This window comes from Coregonus lavaretus (genome assembly GCF_964263955.1).
Source record: "Coregonus lavaretus genome assembly, chromosome: 18".
Lineage (NCBI taxonomy): Eukaryota > Metazoa > Chordata > Actinopteri > Salmoniformes > Salmonidae > Coregonus > Coregonus lavaretus.
Genome location: NC_140005.1, coordinates 12,948,561 through 12,967,599, shown reverse-complemented (window position 1 = coordinate 12,967,599; position 19,039 = coordinate 12,948,561). Strand labels below are relative to the sequence as shown.

Below are 19,039 nucleotides of genomic sequence, written 5' to 3'. Positions count from 1 at the left end.
CTCTCAATCAGAAAGATTTCAGGCTCCCAGATGTCTTTCATACAGGTAACGAGCTGAGATTAGGAGCACACTCTTAAAGGGAGTGCTCCTAATCTCAACTTGTTACCTGTATAAAAGACACCTGTCCACAGAAGCAATCATTCAATCAGATTCCAAACTCTCCACCATGGCCAAGACCAAAGAGCTCTCCAAGGATGTCAGGGACAAGATTGTAGACCTACACAAGGCTGGAATGGGCTACAAGACCATCGCCAAGCAGCTTGGTGAGAAGGTGACAACAGTTGGTGCGATTATTCGCAAATGGAAGAAACACAAAAGAACTGTCAATCTCCCTCGGCCTGGGGCTCCATGCAAGATCTCACCTCGTGGAGTTGCAATGATCATGAGAACGGTGAGGAATCAGCCCAGAACTACACGGGAGGATCTTGTCAATGATCTCAAGGCAGCTGGGACCATAGTCACCAAGAAAACAATTGGTAACACACTACGCCGTGAACGTCAGCCTCGATACCTTAATGACTTGGAGAAGATCTGCAGAGAGGAGTGGGACAAAATCCGTCCTGAGATGTGTGCAAACCTGGTGGCCAACTACAAGAAACGTCTTACCTCTGTGATTGCCAACAAGGGTTTTGCCACCAAGTACTAAGTCATGTTTTGCAGAGGGGTCAAATACTTATTTCCCTCATTAAAATGCAAATCAATTTATAACATTTTTTACATGCGTTTTTCTGGATTTTTGTTGTTGTTATTCTGTCTCTGTTCAATAAACCTACCATTAAAATTATAGACTGATCATGTCTTTGTCAGTGGGCAAATGTACAAAATCAGCAGGGGATCAAATACTTTTTTCCCTCACTGTACATATTACCTCAATTACCTCAACTAACCGGTGCCCCCGCACATTGACTCTGTACCGGTAGCCCCTGTATATAGCCTCGGTACTGTTATTTTTACTGTTATTTTACTGCTTTATTTTTTACTTATCTATTGTTTACTTAACACTTATTTTTCTTAAAACTGCATTGTTGGTTAAGGGCTTGTAAGTAAGCATTTTACTGTAAGGTCTACTACACCTGTTGTATTCCGCGCAAGTGACAAATAAAATTTGATTTGATTTGAAGTGGAACTTCAATGATTGTTCATTAAGAGTGATTAGAAGGTAAAAATGTCAAATAAAGACAAATGGAGAGCTTGGCCAATCCCCAAGGGTGCAGTACACTTTTACTGAATCACACTCAAGACCATTGGTTGTAGGTGTGACACAGTGACCCGCATCCACTCTCAGTGGGCATATTCTGGTAGGCTGTACGATGAGCAACTGTTGAACTGGACATTCAGGATTTGATTACGCCCTGAGTATACCAACTGAGAATACAAATGTCAAGCTTCAAATGAAAAGAGAGCTTTTGAACTACATAGGGGGGAAATCAGGAAAGAGACCTGACAGCACCATTTTAAGGAGTCCGTTTGACTTAATAAGCAAGTACTTAACTAAGTTGATAAATTAGCAGGGGACTGATGAAAGCTCAGCGTGAGGGAGGGGTTTGTAAATTAGGACCAAATGTTTCTAGCTCCCGAAAAAACATCCAGTCAGCGTAAACATAGTTTCTGGCCTGCTCGTATTTACCAATGTGTAGGCCTCATGGCAGAAACTTAGCAATGCCAAAAGTAAAGTGCTATAGTTGCATACTATAGCAACATTGAGGAGGTTTGAGGGACACTGAGTGAGACCCTGCCTTCACCTGAAAAGGATCAACTGGTGACTTTGGAAAACATATCGTCCAGTGTGCTGCGGAAGGGATATAAGTGCATGAGTGGATGCGTGTATCTGCTATGAAAAGGAATGAAATATCCTTGTATAAAGAAAGCTCCTTTGAATTCTTTCAGGACTTTTGATTACTTTTAAGGATTCTGCTCCAACTTAAGTCCTGTCTCCAGGAGTACTAAGACAATGTGAAGAGAGGTACTGTGACAGAACCACGTTAGGCAGCGGCATAATACATTCAGCTGTATTAAAAATAAAGTTTGTGCCCCTCGGGGAACAGTTTAGATCTCTCTGCACATTTCTGTAGGGTTTTTCAGCTTTACAAAATGTGGAAAGAATGGGTACATTGTGCATTTCCCAACTCTCCAGGGAGGCAGACCTGCTTAGCAAATGGAAGTAGTATGAGGAAGGACATTAAGGATATCCACCACATGTGAGGATAGAGGATTTGCCAGTAGATTGTCGACTTGATTCATGATGATGACTGCTAGCTAAGATTTTGAAAATATGATGTTGACATGATCAGTCCAATCAAAGCTACTGTAGATATAACGTGATTTGATGTCATTTTATCTGTGCCCTATGACCTTGAGCCTTCTTGGATGGGCACTTCTAATGTAACTCTATGGCGGCACCCAAGGGGCTTGAATTTTCGAGCTCTACCCTTAGACTTGGCTGTGACTACTGTCTCCACGAGTGACAGAACACTGAGCTAATCACAGCGCAACTAGAGAACATTACCAACAGCTACGCTCCATATTTTCCACAGGCTGCCCCACCACCACAGAAAGCACTGAGCTAGGCGGAAACACCTGCATTTTGGAGCTGCCTTACTCAAGAAAGCAAAAAAGAGACCATGTTGTATGCGGCTTTATTATGATTTAAAATATAAAAAAATACATTGTTTGCAAACTGATATGTGACACGTTTTAATGCCAAAATAACATGCAAAACAGGCAACCCCCCCCCCCCCAAAAAGAAAAGATGTATTTTTTATATAAATATATATTTTCAAAAATTGTGGGGCCCCACCTGCCCTGAATGACGGGTCGCCACTGATGAGGGAGTTCATTAATGAAGAGGCACCGCCTGAAAGTGAACACTGGCCTTAAAAAGGAGCTGTCCATGGCAATCTGTGACAGGCCCCCTGACAGTGGGCCTCCACACTCCCCTGTAACCCCACGCCCAACAAAGGCCGGTGCACTCCTGACCCCTCTCTCTGATCAATGCCCCACGCACCGCCCTATTAACAAGATTTCCTCACACCCCCTTACTCCAATGGATGATCCTGTGTCGTGGCCGTGGTGGGGGGGAATATTGAATCCCAACAGCCCAGGGTCACCAGGGGGAGCCCCAAATTGATTGGGACAGTATCTAAGGGTGGTGATTCTGCCAGCGAAATCATTTCAATTACAGTAAGTATAATAAGCTCCTTAAGAGGATGCAGGCCAAGGTGGCTGGCAGTCTGGGCAGCTCACTAATTACTCATTGATTGTCTCTGAATACTTCATCCTTGTGTCTGAGGCCTTGTTAAAACTTTCCTCCATGACACCTATTGTGCGCCACAGGTGCTCGCTCCAGTCCAGCCTGGCGGTTCCCACGGACTATGCCCAGGAATCTCTGAGTGGATGAGACTACGCCTTCCACTGGCCCGGGAACACAACCACAACACGTAATGAATGGTTGTCAGACACACCATCAGGCTGCTTATGTAGAGGGAACAGGGTTGTAGGCTCCATGAGAAAACCTATTACTATTTGTCTGTAGATACGGTCAGGAGTATATTGCTGTTAAGCCTTCATATTACACACCGCAGAGTGGATCAGCCTGGGGTGGCTGGAAGCTAGGTTATTGATATAATCTTTTATAAAGGATATCAGTTGCATCCATTTCTCAGTACGCAAAGAGGGACCACAAGTCGGAACAATTGGAGAGGGTTTGAAAAGTGGGTCTGAAAGGATGTTTCAAGGCCATGAATAGGGCTGTAACGATACCAGTATCGCAATATTTTTTCCACGGCAAAAATGTAAAACACAAAATATTGTGTGTAGCTTGGAAAATACTTTTTTTTGTACTCTTGATGACAACATGGGACTCCCAATCACGGCCGGGTTGTGATACAGCCTGGAATTGAACCAGGGTCTGTATTAATGCCTCTAGCATTGAGATGCAGTACCTTAGACCACTGCGCCACTCGGGAGCCCTAATAATTATGTTTGATTCTAACACTATGGCTGTTTTCCTAAAGAAGTTAATCCGTTTTGGGGAATTCAATTAGAAACCACCAAGTATGGAGTGGAGACCACTTCCTCAATTTTAACCAGGAACATAGAACGGACTCAATACAGAGATTCTGGCTGGTGCCAACAGTTGCCCCGAATTCCAGGACACCACTTACATTCCCCTGATACTTCCCAGTAATCTCCATACAGAACCATGCAGTTGGACAACATGCCTCGCCAGAATCATGCAGTTAGACAACATGCCTCACCATAATCATGCAGTTAGACAACATGCCTCACCAGAACCATGCAGTTGGACAACATGCCTCATCAGAACCATGCAGTTGGACAACATGCCTCACCAGAACCATGCAGTTAGACAACATGCCTCACCAGAACCATGCAGTTGGACAACATGCCTCATCAGAACCATGCAGTTAGACAACATGCCTCACCAGAACCATGCAGTTGGACAACATGCCTCACCAGAACCATGCAGTTAGACAACATGCCTCACCAGAACCATGCAGTTGGACAACATGCCTCACCAGAACCATGCAGTTGGACAACATGCCTCACCAGAACCATGGAGTTAGACAACATGCCTCATCAGAACCATGCAGTTAGACAACATGCCTCACCAGAACCATGCAGTTAGACAACATGCCTCACCAGAACCATGCAGTTAGACAACATGCCGGGATAAAATATCCAGAAGGTGCAGGAATGTATGTACAGGACGACAAAAAAAATCCATGCAAAATGCTGGCTATAAATGTCCATGATTCAACTGAGAAGAATTAGCAGCATGTATGGAGGAGAGAGACAGATTCAATGAGCCTTGCTGGTCCATCATTGGACCCCCTATTGTGATCTTGGGCCACTGCCATGCTCAGATTCCAGGAATGTTTCTCTGGGAAAGGAAGGCCCGTGTTTGCACAATGGGTGCAGTCAGGACACATGAAACATCATCCAATTTACAGGCCAACACAAAGGATATGCACCGTTTATGTAACACGTGTGGGTTTCACACTCTGAGGTGCTACCCTGTAACACACATGTACCTTTGAGTAGGAAACTGCACAGTTTGTTTGCATCCCATAAATCAGAGATGGCTGACTGCTGAAGTTCCATAAAACAAAAAGAACTAGAACAGTCATATCAAAGCTCTATTGATTACTCATCCGTTGTTCAACGCTGATAGTCAGTCAGACCAGCAATTTAGTACCTTAAGCTTCGTCCACATTGTGACTGTGGCCAAAAGCAAAGCTGCTCTGCCAGTGCCTCTAGTCTGACATACAAACGCTCCTGCCTTGAACCCTTGCCATAGCAGTTAAATGGGAGCGTAATTGAACAAAAGCCATTAGTGAAGGGAATATAAACTTATCCGAAAAATACGTCTCTCCCTCTGAGCCAGATCTGGGGGGGGTGGAGGCATGATCAATCAGACGAATGAGTGTAACCTATTGGTGTTGATCCCACAAGCTCTTCATTCTGCTGCCGGGGGCAATGCCAAGACTGGGGCTTGACTGCTCCAAATATACTAAATGAGGGTGTCTGTCTGTGCCATTCTCGAGTGGGAGGGGGTTTGACATATTTTTTAGTTTCTAAAGGCATTAGAGTGAGTGCCATTTGACCTCAGTGCTAAGTCAACACCCTAACGTCCTGTGAATGGCTCGTTTTACAGCAACCCAGAGGGGGGTTAATGACACAAGGCACAAACATCCTCTTAGAGGACCAACTGGTTTTTATAGTTGTGGTTTTCACGCCACGGTATTCCGAGTAACTCTTTTAGTGTCTCCACCTCTGCTGGACACATTAAGCCCATTTATTTGGAGATGAGAGACAAAGGTTTTACAGCCACAAGCCTAATTAACGTTATGTCCACTGTATTTGGTTTATGTAGAAATAATCACACAACAGACTAGGTCCCATTAAGCCCTGGGAGTGGTAGTGTCTCCTAGATAGTGCATCTCCCTCTGTGCTACACTGTGGGGATAGCGGGCTCATCTGAACAGACCCGATCAATGCCATCAGTCCAGTCTGAGGATGAAGGGTGAGTACATCACTCATTCCAGAGCACTCATTCGAGACAAGCTATCATCACATAGGACTGGAATCAGCCCACGTGAAGCAGACCTCATGCCATCTGGATCCACAGATATTCACACTAATCGCACCCCTCCCACAATTAAATATCTCACTCCAATTAGTACAGCCTTAGCACAAAAGTCCCTAGTTTAATGTGAAAGCAAAACGTGGATGCCAAAATATGTAGGCCTAAACACCAAGCTGACAATTATCAAAACTGAAATGGCAATGGTTTTTCTATTGCGAAACATCTGCTGCACTGTCGACATTTTTCAATGCTGAAATACAGACTTGAGTAGGTTACATTTAGACAGTCCTCAACTGTCACTTCAAGGGGAAAATGGAGATGCTAGCAATTTTAAAGCAAGACACAATTCTCTAGTCACAGAATCAGTACAATGCTGTGAATCCAAAACAGCCCCATTAGATCTCCTTGGTGCACTCTATAAACAGGGATGTAGCCTAATGCCCATGTGAAAGCCTTTAGTGTATACAGAAAATAAAACATATATTTATTGTTTAGCCACCAACAAGGAGGGAGGAATAGGAATTGTCTGTTTACCTCATTACATTTTAATAGGTTGTTGCTTCTCTGATTGACAGTGCCCAGTGTCCATTGACAGGCATGATTAGCCTACTTCCCACACGCACAACAAGAAACCCCACGTCACCTTCCACCTCCTTAAATCAGTTGGATTAATCAAATATGGTTGGCATTTGTTTATAGTTCATAAAAAACAATACTAGAGCAATAAGAAGAAAAATGTGTCTAGAAATGACACTGTCCTGTTCAAAAGCACTGCTGCAATCCAAGGCACCTTGTGAGTGTATTTCTGAGTCCAGGCAGCTGCCTGGACACGATATGTGGAAGTGTTCACAGTCTAATTGGGCAAACACACGTGAGGCCTTGTTATCCTTACAACAATTGGCCTTGTGTTTTCCCTGCCACAGTGAGGAAAGATCAACGTAAAAAATAAATTAACAGCATGGTTTCCACACAGACCCACTCTCTCCAAGATACTGTTGAGAGACCATGTGAATGTTTAGGGCAGAGCTGACCACAAGGAGGAACAGCTACAAAACAACCATAACCAGATCTGAACACTTACCTACAGGCTAAAGGCTATAGGTCGTTATCAATAAAACGTTACAATACGGTGCAGAGCGTTCGATTTGGCTCCTGGGGGGCAAGCTCTGCCAAATTGGTTGTTGATCATTGCTAGTCAACCATTTTCAGGTCTTGCCATAGATTTTCAAGTAGCTTTAAGTCAAAACTGTAACTTGGCCACTCAGGAACATTCACTGTCTTCTTGGTAAGCAACTCCAGTGTAGATTTGACCTTGTGTTTTAGGTTATTGTCCTGCTAAAAGGTGAATTAATCTCGCAGTGTCTGGTGGAAAGCAGACTGAACCAGGTTTTCCTCTCTGATTTTACCTGCGCTTACCTCCATTCCATTTCTTTTTTTATCCTGAAAAACTCCCCAGTCCTTAACGATCCCAAGCATAGCCATAACATGATACAGCTACCACTATGCTTTTTTATTCTGTACAGGCCTTCTTTTCACTCTGTCAATTAGGTTAGTATTGTGGAGTAACTACAATGTTGATCCATTCTCAGTTTTCTCCTATTACAGCCATTACACTCTGTAACTGTTTTAAAGTCACTATTGGCCTCATGGTGAAATCCCTGAGCAGTTTCATTTACATCATTTAGCAGACGCTCTTATCCAGAGCGACTTACAAATTGGTGCATTCACCTTATAGCCAGTGGGATAACCACTTTACAATGTAAGGGGGGGGTAGAATGATTACTTTATCCTATCCCAGGTATTCCTTAAAGAGGTGGGGTTTCAAGTGTCTCCGGAAGGTGGTGAGTGACTCCGCTGTCCTGGCGTCGTGAGGGAGCTTGTTCCACCTTTGGGGTGCCAGAGCAGCGAACAGTTTTGACTGGGCTGAGCGGGAACTGTGCTTCCGCAGAGGTAAGGGGGCCAGCAGGCCAGAGGTGGATGAACGCAATGCCCTCGTTTGGGTGTAGGGACTGATAAGAGCCTGAAGGTACGGAGGTGCTGTTCCCCTCACAGCTCCGTAGGCAAGCACCATGGTCTTGTAGCAGATGCGAGCTTCAACTGGAAGCCAGTGGAGTGTGCGGAGGAGCGGGGTGACGTGAGAGAACTTGGGAAGGTTTCTATCTATTGTTTACTTAACACTTATTTTTCTTAAAACTGCATTGTTGGTTAAGGGCTTGTAAGTAAGCATTTTACTGTAAGGTCTACTACACCTGTTGTATTCCGCGCAAGTGACAAATAAAATTTGATTTGATTTGAAGTGGAACTTCAATGATTGTTCATTAAGAGTGATTAGAAGGTAAAAATGTCAAATAAAGACAAATGGAGAGCTTGGCCAATCCCCAAGGGTGCAGTACACTTTTACTGAATCACACTCAAGACCATTGGTTGTAGGTGTGACACAGTGACCCGCATCCACTCTCAGTGGGCATATTCTGGTAGGCTGTACGATGAGCAACTGTTGAACTGGACATTCAGGATTTGATTACGCCCTGAGTATACCAACTGAGAATACAAATGTCAAGCTTCAAATGAAAAGAGAGCTTTTGAACTACATAGGGGGGAAATCAGGAAAGAGACCTGACAGCACCATTTTAAGGAGTCCGTTTGACTTAATAAGCAAGTACTTAACTAAGTTGATAAATTAGCAGGGGACTGATGAAAGCTCAGCGTGAGGGAGGGGTTTGTAAATTAGGACCAAATGTTTCTAGCTCCCGAAAAAACATCCAGTCAGCGTAAACATAGTTTCTGGCCTGCTCGTATTTACCAATGTGTAGGCCTCATGGCAGAAACTTAGCAATGCCAAAAGTAAAGTGCTATAGTTGCATACTATAGCAACATTGAGGAGGTTTGAGGGACACTGAGTGAGACCCTGCCTTCACCTGAAAAGGATCAACTGGTGACTTTGGAAAACATATCGTCCAGTGTGCTGCGGAAGGGATATAAGTGCATGAGTGGATGCGTGTATCTGCTATGAAAAGGAATGAAATATCCTTGTATAAAGAAAGCTCCTTTGAATTCTTTCAGGACTTTTGATTACTTTTAAGGATTCTGCTCCAACTTAAGTCCTGTCTCCAGGAGTACTAAGACAATGTGAAGAGAGGTACTGTGACAGAACCACGTTAGGCAGCGGCATAATACATTCAGCTGTATTAAAAATAAAGTTTGTGCCCCTCGGGGAACAGTTTAGATCTCTCTGCACATTTCTGTAGGGTTTTTCAGCTTTACAAAATGTGGAAAGAATGGGTACATTGTGCATTTCCCAACTCTCCAGGGAGGCAGACCTGCTTAGCAAATGGAAGTAGTATGAGGAAGGACATTAAGGATATCCACCACATGTGAGGATAGAGGATTTGCCAGTAGATTGTCGACTTGATTCATGATGATGACTGCTAGCTAAGATTTTGAAAATATGATGTTGACATGATCAGTCCAATCAAAGCTACTGTAGATATAACGTGATTTGATGTCATTTTATCTGTGCCCTATGACCTTGAGCCTTCTTGGATGGGCACTTCTAATGTAACTCTATGGCGGCACCCAAGGGGCTTGAATTTTCGAGCTCTACCCTTAGACTTGGCTGTGACTACTGTCTCCACGAGTGACAGAACACTGAGCTAATCACAGCGCAACTAGAGAACATTACCAACAGCTACGCTCCATATTTTCCACAGGCTGCCCCACCACCACAGAAAGCACTGAGCTAGGCGGAAACACCTGCATTTTGGAGCTGCCTTACTCAAGAAAGCAAAAAAGAGACCATGTTGTATGCGGCTTTATTATGATTTAAAATATAAAAAAATACATTGTTTGCAAACTGATATGTGACACGTTTTAATGCCAAAATAACATGCAAAACAGGCAACCCCCCCCCCCCCAAAAAGAAAAGATGTATTTTTTATATAAATATATATTTTCAAAAATTGTGGGGCCCCACCTGCCCTGAATGACGGGTCGCCACTGATGAGGGAGTTCATTAATGAAGAGGCACCGCCTGAAAGTGAACACTGGCCTTAAAAAGGAGCTGTCCATGGCAATCTGTGACAGGCCCCCTGACAGTGGGCCTCCACACTCCCCTGTAACCCCACGCCCAACAAAGGCCGGTGCACTCCTGACCCCTCTCTCTGATCAATGCCCCACGCACCGCCCTATTAACAAGATTTCCTCACACCCCCTTACTCCAATGGATGATCCTGTGTCGTGGCCGTGGTGGGGGGGAATATTGAATCCCAACAGCCCAGGGTCACCAGGGGGAGCCCCAAATTGATTGGGACAGTATCTAAGGGTGGTGATTCTGCCAGCGAAATCATTTCAATTACAGTAAGTATAATAAGCTCCTTAAGAGGATGCAGGCCAAGGTGGCTGGCAGTCTGGGCAGCTCACTAATTACTCATTGATTGTCTCTGAATACTTCATCCTTGTGTCTGAGGCCTTGTTAAAACTTTCCTCCATGACACCTATTGTGCGCCACAGGTGCTCGCTCCAGTCCAGCCTGGCGGTTCCCACGGACTATGCCCAGGAATCTCTGAGTGGATGAGACTACGCCTTCCACTGGCCCGGGAACACAACCACAACACGTAATGAATGGTTGTCAGACACACCATCAGGCTGCTTATGTAGAGGGAACAGGGTTGTAGGCTCCATGAGAAAACCTATTACTATTTGTCTGTAGATACGGTCAGGAGTATATTGCTGTTAAGCCTTCATATTACACACCGCAGAGTGGATCAGCCTGGGGTGGCTGGAAGCTAGGTTATTGATATAATCTTTTATAAAGGATATCAGTTGCATCCATTTCTCAGTACGCAAAGAGGGACCACAAGTCGGAACAATTGGAGAGGGTTTGAAAAGTGGGTCTGAAAGGATGTTTCAAGGCCATGAATAGGGCTGTAACGATACCAGTATCGCAATATTTTTTCCACGGCAAAAATGTAAAACACAAAATATTGTGTGTAGCTTGGAAAATACTTTTTTTTGTACTCTTGATGACAACATGGGACTCCCAATCACGGCCGGGTTGTGATACAGCCTGGAATTGAACCAGGGTCTGTATTAATGCCTCTAGCATTGAGATGCAGTACCTTAGACCACTGCGCCACTCGGGAGCCCTAATAATTATGTTTGATTCTAACACTATGGCTGTTTTCCTAAAGAAGTTAATCCGTTTTGGGGAATTCAATTAGAAACCACCAAGTATGGAGTGGAGACCACTTCCTCAATTTTAACCAGGAACATAGAACGGACTCAATACAGAGATTCTGGCTGGTGCCAACAGTTGCCCCGAATTCCAGGACACCACTTACATTCCCCTGATACTTCCCAGTAATCTCCATACAGAACCATGCAGTTGGACAACATGCCTCGCCAGAATCATGCAGTTAGACAACATGCCTCACCATAATCATGCAGTTAGACAACATGCCTCACCAGAACCATGCAGTTGGACAACATGCCTCATCAGAACCATGCAGTTGGACAACATGCCTCACCAGAACCATGCAGTTAGACAACATGCCTCACCAGAACCATGCAGTTGGACAACATGCCTCATCAGAACCATGCAGTTAGACAACATGCCTCACCAGAACCATGCAGTTGGACAACATGCCTCACCAGAACCATGCAGTTAGACAACATGCCTCACCAGAACCATGCAGTTGGACAACATGCCTCACCAGAACCATGCAGTTGGACAACATGCCTCACCAGAACCATGGAGTTAGACAACATGCCTCATCAGAACCATGCAGTTAGACAACATGCCTCACCAGAACCATGCAGTTAGACAACATGCCTCACCAGAACCATGCAGTTAGACAACATGCCGGGATAAAATATCCAGAAGGTGCAGGAATGTATGTACAGGACGACAAAAAAAATCCATGCAAAATGCTGGCTATAAATGTCCATGATTCAACTGAGAAGAATTAGCAGCATGTATGGAGGAGAGAGACAGATTCAATGAGCCTTGCTGGTCCATCATTGGACCCCCTATTGTGATCTTGGGCCACTGCCATGCTCAGATTCCAGGAATGTTTCTCTGGGAAAGGAAGGCCCGTGTTTGCACAATGGGTGCAGTCAGGACACATGAAACATCATCCAATTTACAGGCCAACACAAAGGATATGCACCGTTTATGTAACACGTGTGGGTTTCACACTCTGAGGTGCTACCCTGTAACACACATGTACCTTTGAGTAGGAAACTGCACAGTTTGTTTGCATCCCATAAATCAGAGATGGCTGACTGCTGAAGTTCCATAAAACAAAAAGAACTAGAACAGTCATATCAAAGCTCTATTGATTACTCATCCGTTGTTCAACGCTGATAGTCAGTCAGACCAGCAATTTAGTACCTTAAGCTTCGTCCACATTGTGACTGTGGCCAAAAGCAAAGCTGCTCTGCCAGTGCCTCTAGTCTGACATACAAACGCTCCTGCCTTGAACCCTTGCCATAGCAGTTAAATGGGAGCGTAATTGAACAAAAGCCATTAGTGAAGGGAATATAAACTTATCCGAAAAATACGTCTCTCCCTCTGAGCCAGATCTGGGGGGGGTGGAGGCATGATCAATCAGACGAATGAGTGTAACCTATTGGTGTTGATCCCACAAGCTCTTCATTCTGCTGCCGGGGGCAATGCCAAGACTGGGGCTTGACTGCTCCAAATATACTAAATGAGGGTGTCTGTCTGTGCCATTCTCGAGTGGGAGGGGGTTTGACATATTTTTTAGTTTCTAAAGGCATTAGAGTGAGTGCCATTTGACCTCAGTGCTAAGTCAACACCCTAACGTCCTGTGAATGGCTCGTTTTACAGCAACCCAGAGGGGGGTTAATGACACAAGGCACAAACATCCTCTTAGAGGACCAACTGGTTTTTATAGTTGTGGTTTTCACGCCACGGTATTCCGAGTAACTCTTTTAGTGTCTCCACCTCTGCTGGACACATTAAGCCCATTTATTTGGAGATGAGAGACAAAGGTTTTACAGCCACAAGCCTAATTAACGTTATGTCCACTGTATTTGGTTTATGTAGAAATAATCACACAACAGACTAGGTCCCATTAAGCCCTGGGAGTGGTAGTGTCTCCTAGATAGTGCATCTCCCTCTGTGCTACACTGTGGGGATAGCGGGCTCATCTGAACAGACCCGATCAATGCCATCAGTCCAGTCTGAGGATGAAGGGTGAGTACATCACTCATTCCAGAGCACTCATTCGAGACAAGCTATCATCACATAGGACTGGAATCAGCCCACGTGAAGCAGACCTCATGCCATCTGGATCCACAGATATTCACACTAATCGCACCCCTCCCACAATTAAATATCTCACTCCAATTAGTACAGCCTTAGCACAAAAGTCCCTAGTTTAATGTGAAAGCAAAACGTGGATGCCAAAATATGTAGGCCTAAACACCAAGCTGACAATTATCAAAACTGAAATGGCAATGGTTTTTCTATTGCGAAACATCTGCTGCACTGTCGACATTTTTCAATGCTGAAATACAGACTTGAGTAGGTTACATTTAGACAGTCCTCAACTGTCACTTCAAGGGGAAAATGGAGATGCTAGCAATTTTAAAGCAAGACACAATTCTCTAGTCACAGAATCAGTACAATGCTGTGAATCCAAAACAGCCCCATTAGATCTCCTTGGTGCACTCTATAAACAGGGATGTAGCCTAATGCCCATGTGAAAGCCTTTAGTGTATACAGAAAATAAAACATATATTTATTGTTTAGCCACCAACAAGGAGGGAGGAATAGGAATTGTCTGTTTACCTCATTACATTTTAATAGGTTGTTGCTTCTCTGATTGACAGTGCCCAGTGTCCATTGACAGGCATGATTAGCCTACTTCCCACACGCACAACAAGAAACCCCACGTCACCTTCCACCTCCTTAAATCAGTTGGATTAATCAAATATGGTTGGCATTTGTTTATAGTTCATAAAAAACAATACTAGAGCAATAAGAAGAAAAATGTGTCTAGAAATGACACTGTCCTGTTCAAAAGCACTGCTGCAATCCAAGGCACCTTGTGAGTGTATTTCTGAGTCCAGGCAGCTGCCTGGACACGATATGTGGAAGTGTTCACAGTCTAATTGGGCAAACACACGTGAGGCCTTGTTATCCTTACAACAATTGGCCTTGTGTTTTCCCTGCCACAGTGAGGAAAGATCAACGTAAAAAATAAATTAACAGCATGGTTTCCACACAGACCCACTCTCTCCAAGATACTGTTGAGAGACCATGTGAATGTTTAGGGCAGAGCTGACCACAAGGAGGAACAGCTACAAAACAACCATAACCAGATCTGAACACTTACCTACAGGCTAAAGGCTATAGGTCGTTATCAATAAAACGTTACAATACGGTGCAGAGCGTTCGATTTGGCTCCTGGGGGGCAAGCTCTGCCAAATTGGTTGTTGATCATTGCTAGTCAACCATTTTCAGGTCTTGCCATAGATTTTCAAGTAGCTTTAAGTCAAAACTGTAACTTGGCCACTCAGGAACATTCACTGTCTTCTTGGTAAGCAACTCCAGTGTAGATTTGACCTTGTGTTTTAGGTTATTGTCCTGCTAAAAGGTGAATTAATCTCGCAGTGTCTGGTGGAAAGCAGACTGAACCAGGTTTTCCTCTCTGATTTTACCTGCGCTTACCTCCATTCCATTTCTTTTTTTATCCTGAAAAACTCCCCAGTCCTTAACGATCCCAAGCATAGCCATAACATGATACAGCTACCACTATGCTTTTTTATTCTGTACAGGCCTTCTTTTCACTCTGTCAATTAGGTTAGTATTGTGGAGTAACTACAATGTTGATCCATTCTCAGTTTTCTCCTATTACAGCCATTACACTCTGTAACTGTTTTAAAGTCACTATTGGCCTCATGGTGAAATCCCTGAGCAGTTTCATTTACATCATTTAGCAGACGCTCTTATCCAGAGCGACTTACAAATTGGTGCATTCACCTTATAGCCAGTGGGATAACCACTTTACAATGTAAGGGGGGGGTAGAATGATTACTTTATCCTATCCCAGGTATTCCTTAAAGAGGTGGGGTTTCAAGTGTCTCCGGAAGGTGGTGAGTGACTCCGCTGTCCTGGCGTCGTGAGGGAGCTTGTTCCACCTTTGGGGTGCCAGAGCAGCGAACAGTTTTGACTGGGCTGAGCGGGAACTGTGCTTCCGCAGAGGTAAGGGGGCCAGCAGGCCAGAGGTGGATGAACGCAATGCCCTCGTTTGGGTGTAGGGACTGATAAGAGCCTGAAGGTACGGAGGTGCTGTTCCCCTCACAGCTCCGTAGGCAAGCACCATGGTCTTGTAGCAGATGCGAGCTTCAACTGGAAGCCAGTGGAGTGTGCGGAGGAGCGGGGTGACGTGAGAGAACTTGGGAAGGTTTCCTTCCTCTCCGGCTACTAAGTTAGGAAGGACACCTGTATCTTTCTATGGACTGGGTGTATTGATACACCATCTAAAGTGTAATTAATAACTTCACCATGCTCAAAGGGATATTCAATGTCTGCTTTTTTATTTTTTACCCATCTACCAATAGGTGCCCTTCTTTGCGAGGCATTGGAAAACCTCCCTGGTCTTTGTGGTTGAATCTGTGTTTTAAATTCACTGCTCGACTGTGAGACCATACAATTATCTGTATGTGTGGGGTACAGAGATGAGGTAGTCATTTAAAAATCACGTTAATCATTATTATCGCACAAAGAGTGAGTCCATGCAACTTATTATGTGACTTAAGCTAATTGTTACTCTTGAACTTATTTAGGCTTGCCATAACAAAGGGTTTGAATACTTATTGACGCAAGACATTTCAGCTTTTCATTTTCAAAAAACATAATTCCACTTTGATATTATGGGGTATTGTGTGTAGGCCAGTGACAACAAATCTCAAATGAATCCATTTTAAATTCAGGATGTAACACAACAAAATGTAGAAAAAAGTCAAGCGGTGTGAATACTTTCTTTAGTCAGAACTAGAAATGTCAGATTATTCCATGCAAAATTGCGCACATTTAGCACTATCATCAAAATTATACAGCAAGTAACTGCATGCTTTCATGATCAGTAAACATCAATTGATAATGTCATTCTAGCTATGTAAGGGTAGCCTCAAGATATCTGTCAATATTGGTGACCATTAATTGAATATTTGACTGATATAAAATAAAAGTGAACTATACCTGACAAGTATGAGGGGTTTAGGTTAGTGTCCCATCCTTTGTGGGCTCCCCCTGTCAAGCAGCAGAAGGGCGCATTTACCAATGTACTGTTAGCTGATAATGTTTACTTTGCAAGCTATTGATAGAAACGTTGTATAGTTGGCTAAACATAGTGGTAAGTAGACCTAATGTACTTTTTTTTATAAGGAGATACTGTCTGTAAGTATGCATGAGGAGGACAAACTGACTACCTTTGTTTAGCATGAACCTACAGCCCCTCCTGCAGCATTTCCTCCCTGAATTAACTACATCTTGACATGCATGAATATGGATGGAGGTAAGCAGCACACCTTGCATGCAAATGATGGCAATAAAGCAGATTTGGGACATGATCAAGGGCTTAGGTGGGTCTCCTTTGACTGCCAGTCAGTATTATCCCAACACATGACTGCTATGTAATGTTGCATTTACGGATGACATCTTTATCTGTTCATGACAGGGTATTTCATACACAACATAGAATGGTTGATATGATTAGTAATATGTGGAAGTGGAGCATACACAGTATGTGGTGCGTAGATTCCCATGTCGGAAATGCTCAGTCAGTGCTCTCATTAGGCTGTATAGGGTTAGGTGCTGGGGGTGGGTTTTCGTAGAACAAAGCGGAAGTGTTCTTTCTTATAACGACCTGCAAGTTTGATGAAGCTTACCTGCCCGGGTATCTGTGCGTTAGAGACCTCTTAAGCACACAGATACTGGGGCAAAGCTCACCCATCTATAAACCACAGGAAAAGTCCTATTCTCGGGCGTGGCCTACTGATGCAAAATAAAGACCGATTTTTTTAAACAGGTGCCACATTCAATGCAATGCTCTTCTATTCCTCAATAGACATTCAATTGTAAAAAATAATAATAATAATAATAATAATGTAAAAAAAAAAGAAAAGAAATGTAGAGCCATTGTTTGCATGATATAACTGTTTCCATTGAGCTGTCCATGTTTTCCTGGCAAACTCTGGATATTGTTATATGTGTCATCAGGGCCAAGAGATTCGTTTTTTAAATCGTTGATTGTAAACTAATGGTCAAAAGGGGATTTCCCAAGTAAACAAAGAGGCTAATACCGATTACGCAGTTCTATTATCCAATAAAACTACGTGACTATTATTCTATTCTGTACATAGTAGCAACAACATCAGAACGGTGTAAAATCAATGACGATTAGTAGCCTAATTGGAGAAAACAGGTTCCACTTTCCTCTGTGTATGAGAGCAATGCAGAGCAAATGGCTCTAGTGCTTGATGAAAACGCCCAACCATTAATAAAAAAGCCTACTGTGATTATACAGCATCTTGTCAGTTAGTTTATGGTACCTTTATAGCCGACATAGGTGCTACAACTAGGTTTAAGTAATGCATTATAACCTCCGACGTGTCCAGTGATGCTACCGAATGTGGACCTTGAAGTAGCCTATAGGCTTTTGAATTCACTGCACCACTCACCTCCTCCAAAGCAGTCACGGTATTCCTACAGTGGGACATTCTAGTAGTGAAGTTTGAAGCCGTTGGCGCTTTATAATCTTCATTTGTCTCCGCCATGAACTCGGACACTGTAATTTGGTCCGGCATACTTTATCCTTTTAGAAAATGTATTGTATTCCTTCCTGTTAAACACCCGGGATTTAATTCGAATATGAGAAAAGTTTACGTTTACAATAGAAAAGTCTGATAAAATGCTCTGATGTAAACCATTGCTGGATGTGTCCTGTTCCCTTGTTCGCGCTCGAGCAGTCACAACACACAAGCTCACTGCAACAATGTTGCGCGCATGATTGATTGTAACTCAGCTGCTGCCGTAGCCTTTCGGATTCCAGATGGCTCGCAGTCACTGCTCTAAAACGTATCCTTCCCCGTCAATTTGGCGGGTCCCACTCGATTTGCAGGGAAATCCAAAAATATTAAGTTTATACGATTTTCTCTTCTGGCGGTGACCTCTCTCTTCCGAACATCAGATAAAGCCTGTGAACTTCTTTCCAAGCATGGGAAACAACAAGGCGTCCCAATGAAAGCGCAGAAATTGACTAAGGTGACCGAGGGATTCAATGGATGTGCGCTATCCAATGGAGATCACCAGCTGGTACATTTGACCCAATCAGAGTCGATGGAAGGCGTGGTCTCTGTCATCCCTTACAGCGGCATCCAGAGGTTTTTTAAGGTAACGTGCTGAAATAGCCTAATGAAATAATACTGAATCTGTTCATTATTATGTTTCCATCAATTTTAAGATTAAACTGAGTCAGATCAAGATCTATTTTCTTAATTCCTACACACACGAAATTACAGTTAATTTCTTGTTTTGACCTACTTCAGTCAATTACATTTTTTGTCATTTATCAGAAGATCTTATCCAGAGCAACTTACAGGAGCAATTAAGTCCCTTGCTCAGCGGCACATTGACAGGTTTTTCACCCAGTGGACTCAGCGATTCAAACCAGTGACCTTTTGGTGACTGGCCCAACACTCTTAACCACTAGGCCAATGGTTCCCAACCAGGGGTACTATGTCCCCTGGGGGTACTTGGCCCATAAACAGGGGGTACTTGAAAAGACTCATGACACCATAGGCCTACTGGTAAAATGCACATGAGGGGGTACTTCAGGGATACTCCAGGCAGGGCACAATTCAGTTGGTGGTACAGTAACCGAAAAAGGTTGGGAGCCACTG

General features: G+C 43.7%; 1 pseudogene across 1 annotated transcript in view; it reads right to left on the bottom strand.

Moving 5' to 3' along the window:
• The window catches only part of LOC311146056 (arf-GAP with SH3 domain, ANK repeat and PH domain-containing protein 2-like), a 121,331-nt pseudogene extending 103,387 nt beyond the window's left edge, over positions 1–17,944 (bottom strand). Inside the window, exon 1 of the transcript XR_014615587.1 lies at positions 17,819–17,944. The product of XR_014615587.1 is annotated as an arf-GAP with SH3 domain, ANK repeat and PH domain-containing protein 2-like (transcript). The remainder of the gene's footprint in view (positions 1–17,818) is intronic.
• Between the last annotated feature and the right edge of the window lie 1,095 nt (positions 17,945–19,039).